At 38.7% G+C, this 16,139-nt stretch overlaps 1 long non-coding RNA gene across 1 annotated transcript in view; it reads left to right on the top strand.

Annotated features, from left to right (window-relative positions):
* The first annotated feature begins 223 nt into the window (after positions 1 to 223).
* Positions 224 to 16,139, top strand: part of LOC107968160 (uncharacterized) — a 51,325-nt gene continuing 35,409 nt past the window's right edge. Inside the window, exons 1-3 of the long non-coding RNA XR_001709132.4 lie at positions 224 to 515; positions 1,633 to 1,718; positions 7,628 to 7,710. This is a non-coding gene — a long non-coding RNA (uncharacterized LOC107968160). The remainder of the gene's footprint in view (positions 516 to 1,632; positions 1,719 to 7,627; positions 7,711 to 16,139) is intronic.

Genomic DNA, 16,139 nt, shown 5'->3' with positions numbered 1-16,139 from the left:
CAGGTTCTTGATACTGCCTCAAGAAAGAATTCAGAGTTTGGGCTTCTAATTTTATGCTGCTCCTAATTAGGGGGTAGAATAATGAGGATTTCAAGAAAAAAAAAAAGGTAGAGATTTCTTGGAATTGGGGTGCCACCTTTTTTTTGTTTGTTTGTTTGTTTCGTTTTGTTTTGTGACGGAGTCTCGCTCTGTCGCCCAGGCTGGAGTGCAGTGGCGCGATCTCGGCTCACTGCAAGCTCCGCCTCCCAGGTTCACGCCATTCTCCTCCCTCGGCCTCCCGAGTAGCGCCTGCCACCACGCCCGGCTAATTTTTTTTTTTTTTTTTTTTTTTTTTTTGGTATTTTTAGTAGAGATGGAGTTTCACCTTGTTAGCCAGGATGGTCTCGATCTCCTGACCTCATGATCCACCCACCTCCGCCTCCCAAAGTGCTGGGATTACAGGCGTGAGCCACCGTGCCCGGCTGCCACCTATTTTTATGCTACATACGGCCGTGCTCCTATCTGTCGTGGTGCTGGTGGGTGTGTGAGTTAGTATGGTAATGAGCATATGATTGGTCTGGGGTAGAACATGGGTTAAACCCAATACTATGTTGTACCCAGCCGGTTTCAACCAGCTTAGCCCCCATCCTGTTTGTTAGGATCTTATCAGCCCAAGTTCGTCCTTGTCCTTGTGGCTAACTGGAACAGCTGCTTTTTTGCTGCTGTGTGAAATTGCTGCTTATTTTCCCACTTCTCCGGTGACTACCCAGCATCCTTATTTTATGGGTGTTTCTTTAATTAGGGGTGTAATAATCATTAGATATTCTGGAAAAGGAGGGGATTTCAGGGACTCCTGGTTACTGACCACTTTCTCCCTTATTTGGGTTTGCCCAGAAGAGTCATGGACATATCACCCTGATGGGGGGTTTTAGTCATGTTCTCTCCCTTATTTTGGGTTTTCTGTTATCCTGTAGTTTCTTTGCCTAGTTCTTGTTTTGGCAGCTGTTTGGGTTTTTCCATCCTTCTGCGACCACCTAGATCTATTCCTATTTTAATATGAGCCAAATAAATATTTTGGTTATTCTCTTAAGAGCCATAGAAAACTATTTAACGATTTGAAACAGCTTTAAACACATGCGTGTGTGTGTGTATATATATATATATATATATATTTTAAAGATCACTCTGGCTACCTAATGTGTATAAAGACAATAACCACAAAGTAATAGAAATCAGTTTTAAGACAAAATCAGCCAATCTCTTCCCAAACACTATAACTGAATCTAAGGTCCTTATTTGCTAACTCTCAGCTACTATTTCTCTATGTGTAAAATGAGGATCTCTAAAAAATTTTCAGTTCTAACAGTCAGCTTTTTTCTTTTTCTACTTCAATTTAGCAATATTATGATTCAAAATAATGAGTTCCTCATTACATGCATAAACTTATATAAAATTAAATATTAATTTTGAGCTCCTGCCCTTCACAGCCCTTAGCAATTGCAGGCACTAATTAAGGTAGAGGCTTATATTTTCTTTTTAGACCAGAGTTTTTGAATGATTTATATCAAGTATTTAGTCAATAATTCTCAGCTGTCATTAACAGTAATTAATTAGTATTAAACAATACTAATTTAAGTAGCATTTTTCCACTAGATTTTAAGTTGAAGATAGGTGCTATGCTTGACTCCCGTATATCCTCAGCATCTAACAGTTCCTTATACTTAGAAATCACTCAGCAGGTAAGTTGAATAAATAAGTAAATGAATGAATGAATTGCTGTTCACTTGAATGAGGACAACCTATTTGGACCTCAGTCAAGTGGACAGAAATACATTTTTTTATTTGCTCAATCACTGTCACTACCGGGGAGAAGCTACACATCTCAGTTGACTCTCACCTTAGACTCTGCCTATTATTATTATTTTTTTGACGGATAAAATTGTGTATGTTTACTATGTATGTCATGAAGTTTTGAAGTATATATACATTGTAAAATGACAAAATCCAGCTAATTAACATATGTATTACCTCACATAGTTATTTTCATGCACATCCGTGTGAAGAGACCACTAAACAGGCTTTGTGTGAGCAGCATAGCTGTTTATTTCACCTGGGTACAGGCGGGCTGAGTCCGAAAAGAGAGTCAGCAAAGGGTGGTGGATTATCATTAGTTCTTAGAGGTTTTGGGATAGGTGGTGAAGTTAAGAGCAATGTTTTGCCGGCAGGGGTGGATCTCACAAAGTACATTCTCAAGGGTGGGGAGAATTACCAAGAACCTTCTTAAGAGTGGGGGAAATTATAAAGACCCTTCTTAAGGGTGGCAGAGATTACAAAGTACATTGATCAGTGAGGGTGGGGCAGAAACAAATCACAATGGTGGAATGTCATCAGTTAAGGTTATTTTTACTTCTTTTGTGGATCTTCAGTTACTTCAGGCCATCTGGGTGTATATGTGCAAGTCACAGGGGATGCGATGGCTTGGCTTGGGCTCAGAGGCCTGACATTCCTGCCTTCTTATATTAATAAGAAAAATAAAACAAAATAATGTTGAAGTGTTGGGGCGGCGAAAATTTTTGGGGGGTGGTATGGAGAGAGAATGGGCGATGTTTCTCAGGGCTGCTTCAAGCGAGATTAGGGGCGGCGTGGGAACCTAGAGTGGGAGAGATTAAGCTGAAGGGAGATCTTGTGGTAAGGGGTGATATTGTGGGGATGTTAGAAGAAACATTTGTCATATAGAATTATTGGTGATGGCCTGGATACAGTTTTGTATGAATTGAAAAACTAAATGGAATAAGAGAAGGAGAAAAACAGGTATAAAAGGTCTAAGAATTGGGAGGACTGAGGACATCTAATTAGAGAGTGCCTAAGGAGATTCAGCATAGTCCTGCCACCAAAGATTATTTATTTACTTCAAGAGTTAAGAGTGGCAGTTTGGGGATAGCACCAGGAGATATCACCTGTGATGGCTTGGAGAAACAGTGTAAACTGGCAGTGTAAACAAGAGCAGGACATGTATGAGTAGTTGAGAACGGTGAATAGGAGTATGACTAGACAGAAGATAGTAGGGATGACAAGTTTTTTTGGGACACAGTCTAAGTTGGTCTGGTGTCTGGAATGAGACTGGGGCCTAATAAAAAGGAGCGTCTACACAGGAGCTTAAATGGGCTGTACCTTGTAGCATTCTGAGGACAGGTCTGACTTCTGAGAAGCGAAAGTGGTAAAAGTATTGTCCAGTCCTTTTTAAGTTGGTGGCTGAGCTTGGTGAGGTGTGTTTTTAAAACACCTTTAGTCCGTTCTACTTTTCTTGAAGAAGGAGGACCGTAAGGGATATAAAGGTTTCACTGAATACTAAGAGCCTGAAAAACTGCTTGGCTGATTTGACTAATAAATGCTGGTCTGTTATCAGACTGTATAGAGGTGGGAAGGCTAAACTGAGGAATTTTGTCTGACAGAAGGGAAGAAATGACTGCGGTGGCCTTCCCAGACCCTGTATGAAAGGCCTTTACTTACTCAGTGAAAATGTCTATTTAGACTAAGAGGTATTTTAGTTCCCTGACTCGAGGCGTGTTGAGTAAAGCTAATTTGCCAGTCCTGGGTGGGGGCAAATCCTCGAGCCTGATGTGTAGGGAAGGGAGGGGGGCCTGAATAATCCCTGAGGAGTAGTAGAATAGCAGATGGAACACTGAGAAGTTATTTCCTTGAGGATAGAGTTCCATGATGGAAAGGAAATGAGAGGTTCTGAGAGGTGGGCTAGTGGCTTGTACTATAGCATAGCCTGCCTTTGCTGGTGTGTGGTGATTAGGCCTGGTGGAACTGCCATCAATAAATCAAGCGTGATCAGGGTGAGGAACAGGAAAGAAGGAAATATGGGGAAATGGGGTGAATATCAGGTGGATCAGAGAGATACAGTCATGGGGGTCAGGTGTATCAGGAATAATGTGCAAGGCCAGATTGAAGTCCGGGCCAGGAACAATGGTAATTGTGGGACTTAACAAAGAGTGAGTACAGCTGAAGGAGCTGGGGAGCAGAAAGTATATGCATCAGGTATGAGGAAGAAAATAGATTTTGGAAGTTATGAGAAATGTAGAGAGTGAGTTGAGCATAGTTTGTGATTTTTAGGGCCTCTAAAAGTATTAAAGCAGCGGCAGCGGCTGCACGCAGACATGAGGGCTAGGCTAAAAGAGTATGATCAAGTTGTTTGGACAGAAAGGCTACAGGGTGTGGTCCTGGCTCTTGTGTAAGAATTCTGACCACCCTAACCATGCCTAGGAAGGAAAGGAGTTGTTGTTTTGTAAGGGATTGAGGTTTGGGAGATTAATCGGACATGATCAGCAGGGAGAGCACGTGTGTTTATATGAGAATTATGCCGAGATAGGTAACAGATGAGGATGAAATTTGGGCTTGACTGAAGTAATGCGGGCTGTCTGTGAAGCCTTGCGGCAGTACAGCCCAGGTAATTTGCTGAGCCTAATGGGTGTCAGGGTCAGTCCAAGTGAAAGCGAAGGGAGTCTGGGATGACGAGTGCAAAGGAATAGTAAAGAAAGTATGTTTGAGATCCCGAACAGAATAAAGGGTTGTGGAGGGAGGTATTGAGGATATGAGGGTATATGGGTTTGGCACCACGGGGTGGATAGGCAAAACAATTTGGTTGATAAGGCATAGATCCTGAACTAACTTGTAAGGCTTGTCTGGTTTTAGGACAGGTAAAATGGGAGAACTCTAAGGAGAGTTTATAGGCTTTAAAAGGCCATGCTGTAGCAGGCGAGTGATAACAGGCTTTAATCCTTTCAAAGTATGCTGTGGGATGGGATATTGGCATTGAGTGGGGTAAGGGTGATTAGGTTTTAATGAGATGGTAAGGGGTGCATGATCGGTCACCAAGGAGGGAGTAGAGGTATCTTATACTTGTGGGTTAAGGTGGGGGGATAGAAGAGGAGGACACAAAGGAGGCTTTGGATTGGAAAGAAGGGCAGCAATGAGATGTAGCTGTAATCCAGGGATAGTCAGGGAAGCAGATAATTTAGTTAAAGTGTCTCGGCCTAATAAGGGAACTGGGCAGGTGGGGATAACTAAAAAGGAGTGCTTAAAAGAGTATTGTCTAATTTGGCATCAGAGTTGGGGAGTTTTAAGAGGTTTAGAAGCCTGGCTGTCAATACCTACCACAGTTATGGAGGCAAGGGAAACAGGCCCTTGAAAAGAAGGTAATGTGGAGTGGGTAGCCTCCGTATTGATTAAGAAGGGGACGGACTTACCCTCCACTGTGAGAGTTACCTAAAGCTCTGCATCTGTGATGGTCTACGGGGCTTCTGAGGCGATCGGGCAGCGTCAGTCTTCAGCTGCTAAGCCAAGGAGTCAGTCAGAGAGCCTTGGGCCAGAGTTCCAGGGGCTCTGGGAGTGGCTGCCAGGTGAGTTGAACAGTCTGATTTCCAGTGGGGTCCCACACAGATGGGACATGGCTTAGGAGGAATCCTGGGCTGCAGGCATTCCTTGGCCTGGTGGTCAGATTTCTGGCGCTTGTAGCAAGCTCCTGGGGGAGGAGGTTCTGGAGGAACGCCAGGTCAGTGCGGTTCAGGCGTTTGGAAGTTCTTGTGTGCTGGAGATGTGGCTGGGGTTTGTCTCACAGTGGAGGCAAGGAATTGCAACTTTTTTCTATTATGGTACACCTTGAAGGCAAGGTTAATTAAATCCTGTTGTGGGGTTTGAGGGCCAGAATTTAATTTTTGGAGTTTTATTTAATGTCGGGAGCAGATTGGCTAATAAAATGTATATTGAGAATAAGACGGCCTTTTGACCTTTTAGGGTCTAGGGCTGTAAAGTGTCTCAGGGTTGCTGCCAAACAAGTCGTGAACTGGGCTGGATTTTTATATTTTATGAAAAAGAGCCTAAATGCTATCTGATTTGGGATAAAGAAAAAGGAGCATTAACCTTGACTATGCCTTTAGCTCCAGCCATCTTTTTAAGAGTAAATTGCTGGGCAGGTGGGGGAGGGCTAGTCACGGAATGAAACTGTAAGCGGGACCAGGTGTGAGAAGGGGAGGTGATAAAAAGATAATAGGGTGGAGGAGCCCAGGCTGAGGAAGAATTGGGACCTAGCTCGGCCTGGCGAGGAGGGGAGAGGTCAGATGGGTCTGTATAAAAGGAAGATTAGAAAGACTCAGGGACACTTGGGGTTGGGACTGGGGGGACAGGAGAGAGGGAAAGAAGGAAGATTTGGGATGAGTTGCAGTGGGCACAGAGACTAGGAAGGGACTGATGTGTAAAAGAATGCCTGGACGTCAGGCACCTCAGATCATTTGCCCATTTTATGACAACAATTATTTAGATCTTGTAGGATGGAAAAATTGAAAGTGCCGTTTTCCGGCTATTTGGAACTACTGTTGAGTTTGTATTGGGGTCAAGCGGCATTGCAGAAAAAAATAAGACGATTAGATTTTAGGTCAGGTGAGAGTTGAAAAGGTTTTAAGTTCTTAAGAACACAGGCTAAGGGAGAAGAAGGAGGAATGGAAGGTGGAAGCTTGCCCATAGTGAAGGAGGCAAGCCCAGAGAAAAGAGTAGAGACACAGAGAAGGGGTGGGTGGGGGGGTTCTTGCCCTCCAGAAAAGCAGAGAAGGGGTTGGGGCACGGAAATAAGGGATTGGGGGGTTCTTGCCCCCTAGAAAAGCGGGACTTGCTGCTAAGGGTGAAGGAGAAGGGGTTGTGAGGGGTTCTTGCCCCTGCTCCAGAAGAGCAGAGAAGGGGTAGAGACATGGAGAGAAGGGGTTGGGGTACCTGCCCCTCCCTCAGAAAAGCGGGACTTGCCGCTAAGGGTGAAGGACCAAGGCAGGCATCCCTGCGTGGTCTGACACGTCTGAAACATGGGTGGATCATCAGAGACGTGCCCCTGCAATGATTAAACACCTAGGGAAGGCTGCCTTCCCAGTCCGTGACCGGCGCCAGAGTTTTGTGTCCACGGATAAAACGTGTCTCCTTTGTCTCTACTAGAAAATGAAAGGAATTGAAATTAAGAGAAGGGAGAGATTGAAGTGTAGTGCCAAGATTGAAAGGAGAAAGAGGTTGAGAAATAGTGAGGGAGGTTGGAGAAGAGAGTAAAAAGAGGCTGCTTACCAGATTTGAAACTGGTGAGATGTTTCTTGGGCTGGTCAGTCTGAGGACCTGAGGTCATACATAGGTGGATCTTTCTCATGGAGCAAAGAGCAGGAGGACGGGGGATTGATCTCCCAAGGTGGGGGGGGGGGGTCCCCCGATCCGAGTCATGGCACCAAATTTCATGCATGTCCATGTAAAGAGACCACCAAACAGGCTTTGTGTGAGCAACATGGCTGTTTATTTCACCTGGGTGCAGGTGGGCTGAGTCCGAAAAGAGAGTCAGCAAAGGGTGGTAGATTATCATTAGTTCTTAGAGGTTTTGGGATAGGTGGTGAAGTTAAGAGCAATGTTTTGCAGGCAGGGGTGGATCTCACAAAGTACATTCTCAAGGGTGAGGAGAATAACAAAGAACCTTCTTAAGGGTGGGGAAAATTATAAAGAAGCTTCTTAAGGGTGGCAGAGATTACAAAGTACATTGATCAGTGAGGGTGGGGCAGAAACACATCACAATGGTGGAATGTCATCAGTTAAGGTTATTTTTACTTCTTTTATGGATCTTCAGGCCATGTGGATGTATATGTGCAAGTCACAGGGGATGCGATGGCTTGGCTTGGGCTCAGAGACCTGACAGTTATCATCCTTGTGGTGAGAACACTTTACAACTACTTTCTTAGCATTTATATTAACTATAGTCACTATGTTGTATAATAATTTTCCTGATTGTGTTTCTTCTATATAACTGAAGCCTTGTATTCTTTGATTCTGCCTATTTCTTTCTGTCTTCTTTACCCGTGTGCTTATGTTAAAATGCCCTTCCTCCCAAAAATGCACAGATGATCAGAACTCAGGTCAGTTGCAATCTAAAAACTCACGTCAGTTGTAATCTACAAACTACGGGCTACTGGGCCATCTTATAAAGTAGAATGCTCATGTTTTGCAACTGTGTGTCTGCTTTTTAAACTGGATTAATATGCCAGGTAAAAATATAAACCTAAGGATATATGTTTGATTCCATATTAATAAATAATTTTTTCATATGATGTTTAAACATATAGGGATATTTTTTAAAGTTGTATATGATTTGATACATGTTTTATATTTGCACAGTATTAACTCTAATGTAAAAGTAGAATTTACATTATTTATTTTATGATTAAATTTCCAAAGTCCTTAGACCACCACTTTCTTGCAGATGTTTCCCAGATCTCTGTCTAGTTCTACACTGTAGTCCAGTATACTAATTTTCAGCTGGCTGTTTCTGCTTGACTTCTGCTCTTGGGCCATGGCAGTTCTCCTGGGTATAGGTGTATGCTTACCTTACCGACTGGTACAAGTTAAAAAGAATTCAAATATTTTTCTATTACTTTATCTTTCCCAAAGCACATTCTATTTGATCCTCACAAAAATTCTGTGAGCTAACTTATTCCTGCTTAGAGGAGGAAATTAACATGAGGAAAATAAAACTTAGGTGGCTTCTTCGAGGTTACATAGATAATCCAATGACTGACGTCCTTATAAGAAGGCTGTGCAAAAACACAGTCACACACAGCAGGAAAACAGCTAGTTGAAGGTGGAAGCAGAGACTGAAATGATGCAGCTACAAACCAAGGAAACCAAAGGATTGCTGGCAATCACCAGCGGCTAGGAAGAGGCAAGAAAGGATTCTTCCCTGGAACTTTCAGAGAAAACACACCGTGTTAAAATCTTAATTTCAGACTCCTTGCTTCTAGAATTATGAAAGAATAAATTTCTATTGTTGTATGCCACCCAATTTAAGCTAATTTGTTATGTCAGCCCTTTGAAACGAATACAGGCGATTTCTTCTTTCACTTCACAAAAGTATTACATATTCAAAAGAAAGCATCATAACCATACTGAGATGCATATACTGAACAGTAAACTAGGCTCATTCACTATCAGAAGGACGTGATTCAAAACGTTAGGTTCAAAACAAATCTGAATTCATGACTTAAATGTAGGACAACCTTTCACACATCCTAAATATAATTAATTTCTATAGCATGGATGTTAAATCCATAGACCCATTATTTTTCAAAGAATTATAAGCCTTATTATAACTCAAGAATCTGTGTGACTTCCATGATTACAGAGAACTGAATCTTTGGTTTCTCAATGTAGCTTTAGCTCTGAAAATTCTCTAATTATGTTATATTATAAAACTAATAATTTTACTACCAATGGGATATCAATATCTCTAAGAAAATAAATCAGTCATAATCATGATCATTACTCATATGCTGAATGACAGCATATTTTAATTGTTCTTTTGATAACAAATTATCAGAGTTCACAATAAATGTTTCCCCTTTCAGATAGTCTAATTTTTTAAAAAAACGGTCAAGGCATGATCAATTATTTACTTTATATTTAATTTAGGTTCATGATCTTTAAGGATCATGAACTTTAAATTTAATAATTTTTATTTCAAGTCACATAAATTAAAAATTAAAACCTATTTAAATAGTCATTAAAGAGGTCTCTGAATATAGTCTCATTATTTATATATTTTTAAAAAATAAGGAATACCTTTTTCAAAAATTCTTGAGGATAAATGACCATTAAATTAATTATGTGGTAAAAATTTACTTCTGTTTTTGTAAAAGTTAAAACTGAAGGTCATTATCTCAACAGAACTTTATTACTTTCTTCTAGAAGGAAAGAAATGGGCCTACTGAGGACTGACAAGGGCACCATACAAAGTCAAGGGCATTAGAATTGCCAAAGAGTGAAATAATTCTTTCAAAGTATGCATGGGAGACATTAATGTTGCAAAATAACCATAGAAGGAGTTGATTATTTTACAAGTAACTGAGGGTGAGAACCACCTCTGTGATAAAGGAGAAATATGAAGCATATGCATACATACAGGATTTGGGAGGATTTAATCTTGGGATAACAAAACAAAAGAAGAGTGCCTTATCTTCTAACACTATTTTTATTTAAATGAAATCATTACATTCTGGCCAAAAAGTGTTTATGCAAATATTTTGAAAAGAAGAAAGAGAAGTGGTTAATCATGAAATAATACCAATAAGGTAAAAGTAACATAAAAAAATTATTACTATGAAGAAAATTAGATGACACTCAGAAAACATGCAGAGAGAAAATATAAAAGTTAAATATTAGGTTTAAATCATGAGGATAATTAAGGAAATACTGGACTAATGATCAACAAGAGAAGACTACTCTGAAAACAGCCACATGATATGACACTTGTTCCCTTTTTTATTGGATTTGAAAAGCAGTGTGTACTGTTGTGAAAATTTCACACCTGAATTTTCTCAAAGTTGTTGGCAAATACAGTCATGTGTCACTTAATGACAGGTATAAGTTTTATGAAATGCATTTTAGGTGATTTTGATATTGTGCAAACATCATAAAGAGTGCTTGTACAAACCTAGCTATACCATATAGTCTACTACACCCTAGGCTGTATGGTATAGCTATTGTAATCTTATGGAACCACTGTTGTATATGTGGTTCATCATTGACAGAATCATTGTTAAGAAGCATATGACTGTACTTAGGAATAGGTGGAGACTCATAACCTAAATGGTAATATATTACAGAAATCAGTTTTTACTTAACCCGGCCCTAGGGTTCTAATAAAAACAGATAACCTCTACCCTGTTACATTAGCCTTATATTTTTAATGTTTTTTCAAAGTTTTGAATAGCTATATAAAATATATAATTATTAAAATTCAGAAATTCAGATGTCTCAAATATAGAAAAGACCAAGTGTGGAACCAAAGGAAATTTCTTATGACTGTGTCCTAAAAAAGAAAAATAACCAGCTATTTTGGGTCAGAGATTTCTGTGAGCCATTTAAATTGATAGATTTATGTGAGTCTCCAAAGAGCAAATGGATTTTTGGACTTCGTAATCAAAAGACTATATCTAAAAACGTATACATAATTGCCTCCACTTACCATTTAATACACCACTTTTATATTTCAATACTGAAGAGATGGTCTTAGTGTTCTCCTCAGCTTAAATAAACATTACATAGGTTTTCTCCTGACTAAAGGTCTATGGCCTCTCTTTTCTTGGAGCATTTACTTCAAAAAACTTGTATTTGTAAATTTGTTCTTTGCCTCTTTGAGACATAAATCTTTTCATAACCTCTGGACAGTTTTACAACCCAGTAATGTCCTTCTTAAGGATCTAGGAGCCATCCCTTTGAAAGATAATCATCAAGGAAGATACTGCCATTAACTCCCAGTCTTTGGGGTAGCATAGTAGCCTAACTTTGATAAATGCCAATTAGCAAATTCAAATGGACTAATCACACTGACCAACCTCCCACCTAACATCCTATTTTTATACCAGTTCACTTCAGTTCTTAAAGATTCTCCCACCTTTTGTTTAAAGCAGTATTGAGTTCAATCTCTGTCTCCCTTTGAAATAGTCTTGAATAAAGACTTCTTACCTGTTTAACTTGTCTGATGCAAGTTTTCCTTGACAAAAGCTCTAGGAACTACATATCAAAAAATCTATGAATAAACTTTTAAAGATTCAGAAGACAAACAAAAACGTAATGAAAAAGCTAAAACTAAAGTAACATTGAAGAGAATGAGTGTCTCTTCCTAGCTTGTGGTAGCCATTTAGTATTGGCTTAACTTGAGGAAGTGCAATCTCATCAGATCAATTCTGACTTGTTTCTAAACATTTATCACCCTCTGGATGCTGAGAGTATAATTTAGAACTGTTATCTTTAACAGCCTTCACACTATCTAGAATAATCATTGGAAACCAATGTGTCCCAAGAGAGGCCTTCGTTCTTAATCCACTTATTAAAAAAAAAAAAAAAAAAAAAAAAAACAGAAACAAAACAAAACAAAATGAAAAACTAAAACAGGAGGCGTTTTTCTTGCTTTTTAGTTTTGTGCTCCAATTGGGAATAACGCTCTGCCTTCAAACTAACTCTGTGTCCCGCCACTCCCTTCCCACACAGGAAGTAAATGTACTCCTTTAGACACCCCACATTCTTCTGAAAATCTACTTATTTCTGACTATTTAGAACCAAAATGTTGTAGGCATGCCTAATGTTCAGTATTATCTGGGGGCTTAATCTTTTATTCTTGGCATATAATCTAATCACTCCCCAGATTACATTATGTGCCAGAAACTGGTAACTTTATTACTCATTCATCAAAACAAAGTTCCTTTTTCTGTGTTAGGCAACATATTTCAACCTCCATTGCAGTTTAATGTAGTCTTGTGACTAGCTCCTGCCAATGAAATACAAATGAAATGATGTGTACCACCTCTAGGCCAAGCTTTTTAGAACTTGAGTGGTCTTTGTATATCAAGAGATCATAGTTGTGGGTGAGGCCAATAAATTGTTTCTTCATTCAAAGGTCTTTGCACCATGAAGAACCACAGCTGATCTCAATAGAGAAGACTGTATGACCCTGATATGCTGGGGTTTGAACTGAATGGTGTAAAAGGAGAAATTGGGTTGTGTCTCTTGTAAAAGGGATATAAGTGTGTTGTATATGCAAGGATGTAACAAGGATCCAATGCAAATGAATCCAAATGGATACTTTCTGAGTAGGAAGTCTTATGGCTAACTGTTCGCTGAAAATATTTCTCTCTTCTCTTAGGCATAGAGCTATGCTATTATTGCAGCTTCTCTTGTAGTTCACTGTGGCCATGCAGTTTATTCTCACCAATGGAAAGTAAATTAGAGTGATGTGCATTATTTCAAGACCAAAGCTTTTATGGCATTTAAGTTCCCCTTCAATGCTCTTTTACCCTTTTGACTGGCTTAGATGGAGAATACAAGACAAAACTGGAAGACTTTATTGAAGATGGCAGTCTCCTTCAGCATGTGTCCCTAAAGACTACATGAAAGAGAGATGACTCACTAATCTATTTACCTTCCCAGGAATATTATGAGGGAAATGAACTACTGCTTTCTAAACCTTTATGTGTTTTGGGTCTCTGCTATAGCAATTAGTGTTACTCCAGTGGTTCTCAACAGGGACAATTTTGTCCCCCAAAGGGTATTTCACAATATCTGGGGAAATGTTTGGTTGTCACAACTTGGAGGTGAGGGCTGCTGGCATTTTGTGGGTAGAAGTCAGGGACGCTATACATCCTACAAGGAATAGGAAACTCCTCCCTCATTAAAGAATTCTTCCACCCAACACGTCAATAAAGCTAAAATCTTTCTTAACTAATAACGAACATTGTTTCATAAATTGATGTTATGCTGCATCTGGGGCAAACGTGCTATGTCCCTTTGGAGAAATTTCTTAGACAACTCATCTTACAACAAGATGTCTTATTATGGATATTTGTGTACTTCTGAACATTGTTCAGATTGTGGCACATCAATAATATCTAAATGCCGTAAGGGATGGCATCCATACAATGTCATTTAAAAGGCAAGTGAGTATACTTGAACAATGGAGAAGGTTCACTGTCATTAGAAAAACAGTAGGAAGTTAATATTCTATTGTCCTCAGTTAAATCTCTGAAGGATCTAATCTAATTTAACAGACTAAATATACACTCATGGCTTTGTAAAGCCAATATGAAATAATTTCTTTGAAAGGTAACAGCAGTTTTTTAAGGTAGAGATTGACAAGGATTATCAGTGCAACGATGTAAAAGATATGAGGAAAAAGGAGAGAGAAAGCATGAGGTTGATGGAGCTGTGTAATGCAGTGATTAAAAATGGAAAGATCTAGTTCAAAATATGGGAGGTGGTGTAGTTAGTGAGTGGAAAAAAATGAGTTGGGCATTTTTAGGTTCTGTCTGATTCAGATTCATTTAAGTAATAACAATTGTCAGCCACTAAGGATATTCAATTTCATTTGGAAACTGACCACAGAACAAATGATGTACAAAAGTTTAATAGGCATATGTGTTGACACTGTGGTGGGAAGGGGAGGATTTTTTTTACCTATACTGTAACGGAATTAAGGTCCCGTCAGACCTTGAGCAATGCCCCTTCTGAAACAGGAATTCACTGGATTACTGTGACTTGTCCCGACTTCCTTGCAAGGTGGAGAATAGAAAAGAGGCACAGTCTTTTGAGTTTTCACTATTCTTTTTTCCCTTGTGAACTAAGATGTGTTCCTTGTGTTGAGAAGGATCTAGTAAAGTCATAATCCATTTAAATTTATTTCAATTATAAGATGTGTGAAGTTATACATTTATTATAAATAGCAATACAAACTTTCCTCCAAAGAGGAAAAAAACAATATCATTAGGGAATCTGGTGAGCTATAAAAAATCAAATTATAACAATTATTTTTATTATTTTAATTACTTTGTAATTATAGAAAACATTAAAATAAAGTAAAATTTTCAAGCCACTGAAGACTTTTAAAAAATGCGTATATTATACAATCAAGATTTCAACACCTTTTTGATTTCTGATGAAAATACAGCCTTACTAATTTAAATGGCCTATCCTCACTTAGTTTTAAAGCTATGATGGCTTTAAATAAGTTTTAAAACTGACTTATAGTTTTAAAACTTAGTGAGGGTAGGCCAATTAAAACTATAATGGCTTTCAGCCACTAGAAAACTATAATAGCTTTCAGCCACTAGAAATTTTAGCCACACATTAATTATTTTACATAACCCAATTAAATGAACTGAAATACTTAAAGTACTTTCAGAAGAATGCATAAGAGTATATATGTGTGTAAAGGCAAGTACTATAGAGAGAGTCTATTGCAGAAAGAAGTGAGTATATGTAATCAATGATATATGTCTACAATAATGGAAATATTAGCTAATCATTTTGATGTTTTGTCAGATGATACCAAAAATAAATACTTCTCAACATGTGCATGTTATGAAAAGCAACTGGCTGAATAACTTTCTAAATTTTTCAGTGTCAAATGGAATATTTTATATCCTTTAATGACATGTAGGTAAAATGATACATGCTACTTCTAGGCCAAGGCATGAATGTATGGATGTGTGTGTTTAGGGCAGCAGCCGATTTGTGTTCTAATCACTAGCATATGAGGAATCACATGTAAACCTGGTAGACTGGTCTTGAGTCACCCTGAAATCCTGGAGTTTGCCTTTGGATTGTTTCTTTTGGGGAGGAGGGTGAGTGATCATTCTGTAAGAAGAAGGCTATAAAAATAAATGGAGTCACAAGAGCAGACGGTTCCTGTTCCCCAGCCTCCCTTACTGTGGTGCGTGGTGGCCATGTAACTTGTCCTCACTGAAAGAGTCTGACTTGAAGACATGTTTACACTCAAGGCCAAGCTCCTAAGAGATTCATGAATATACTTCCACCAGATCATGTTGCCTTCTTCAGTTTTCTTTGGAATTTGAATACTAGATTTTATTTATGGATTTATTGGATGGCGCAGTAATGGAAAGGAAATAATATCACTGTTCTTCCTGCTTCTCAGAAGTTCAACTAACTTCTCAAGAAGAAGCTGGCTTAGAAGAAAATATAATAAGTGAATAGGCATTGAGTATTTTTGGAGAGCAATGAGAAATTGATCTGATTAAATACAAAAGGTTTCTTATACATACAAACTCTAGATACAAAATAAAACATTAATTTTAAAAAGATATTTATAATGGCAAAAAGATTAATCATGAAGTGAAGTATTTGTCATTTTTCCTCAGGCAATTCCTGTCTTGACTCATACCATAGTGATAAAATGTTACACGAGGTGGAAGAAAAGCTGCATGATTTATCCTAACCTATTTTATTTATAGTCTGATTACATATGTATCTTGAATAACTCATAAAGGCTAGAGCATTTTAGAGGATGAAAAATTGTTTGGGAGTAGCATAAACTTAATGCATCTTGATAATTATAGAGGAGGTTTTGCAGAAATACTTATTCAAACATTCATTTAAATATATCCTGTGCACCACACAGACTTGCACTCTAATCTCCAGTGGAGAGCGGATCATCATTTTTAACATCATATCATTCAATTCAAACAACTTTTCTGAAAATATTTTAGAGGAGTTCATTTTTATTCTTTTTATGTTGCATGCATTATATTATTCTCAGCCAACAAGAGTTGGTTGAGCAGTCTTGGAATGCACAGTTT

This window comes from Pan troglodytes, chromosome 15 (genome assembly GCF_028858775.2).
Source record: "Pan troglodytes isolate AG18354 chromosome 15, NHGRI_mPanTro3-v2.0_pri, whole genome shotgun sequence".
NCBI lineage: Eukaryota > Metazoa > Chordata > Mammalia > Primates > Hominidae > Pan > Pan troglodytes.
Note: the sequence above shows the minus strand (reverse complement) of the source record. Positions and strands in the feature narration are given on the sequence as shown.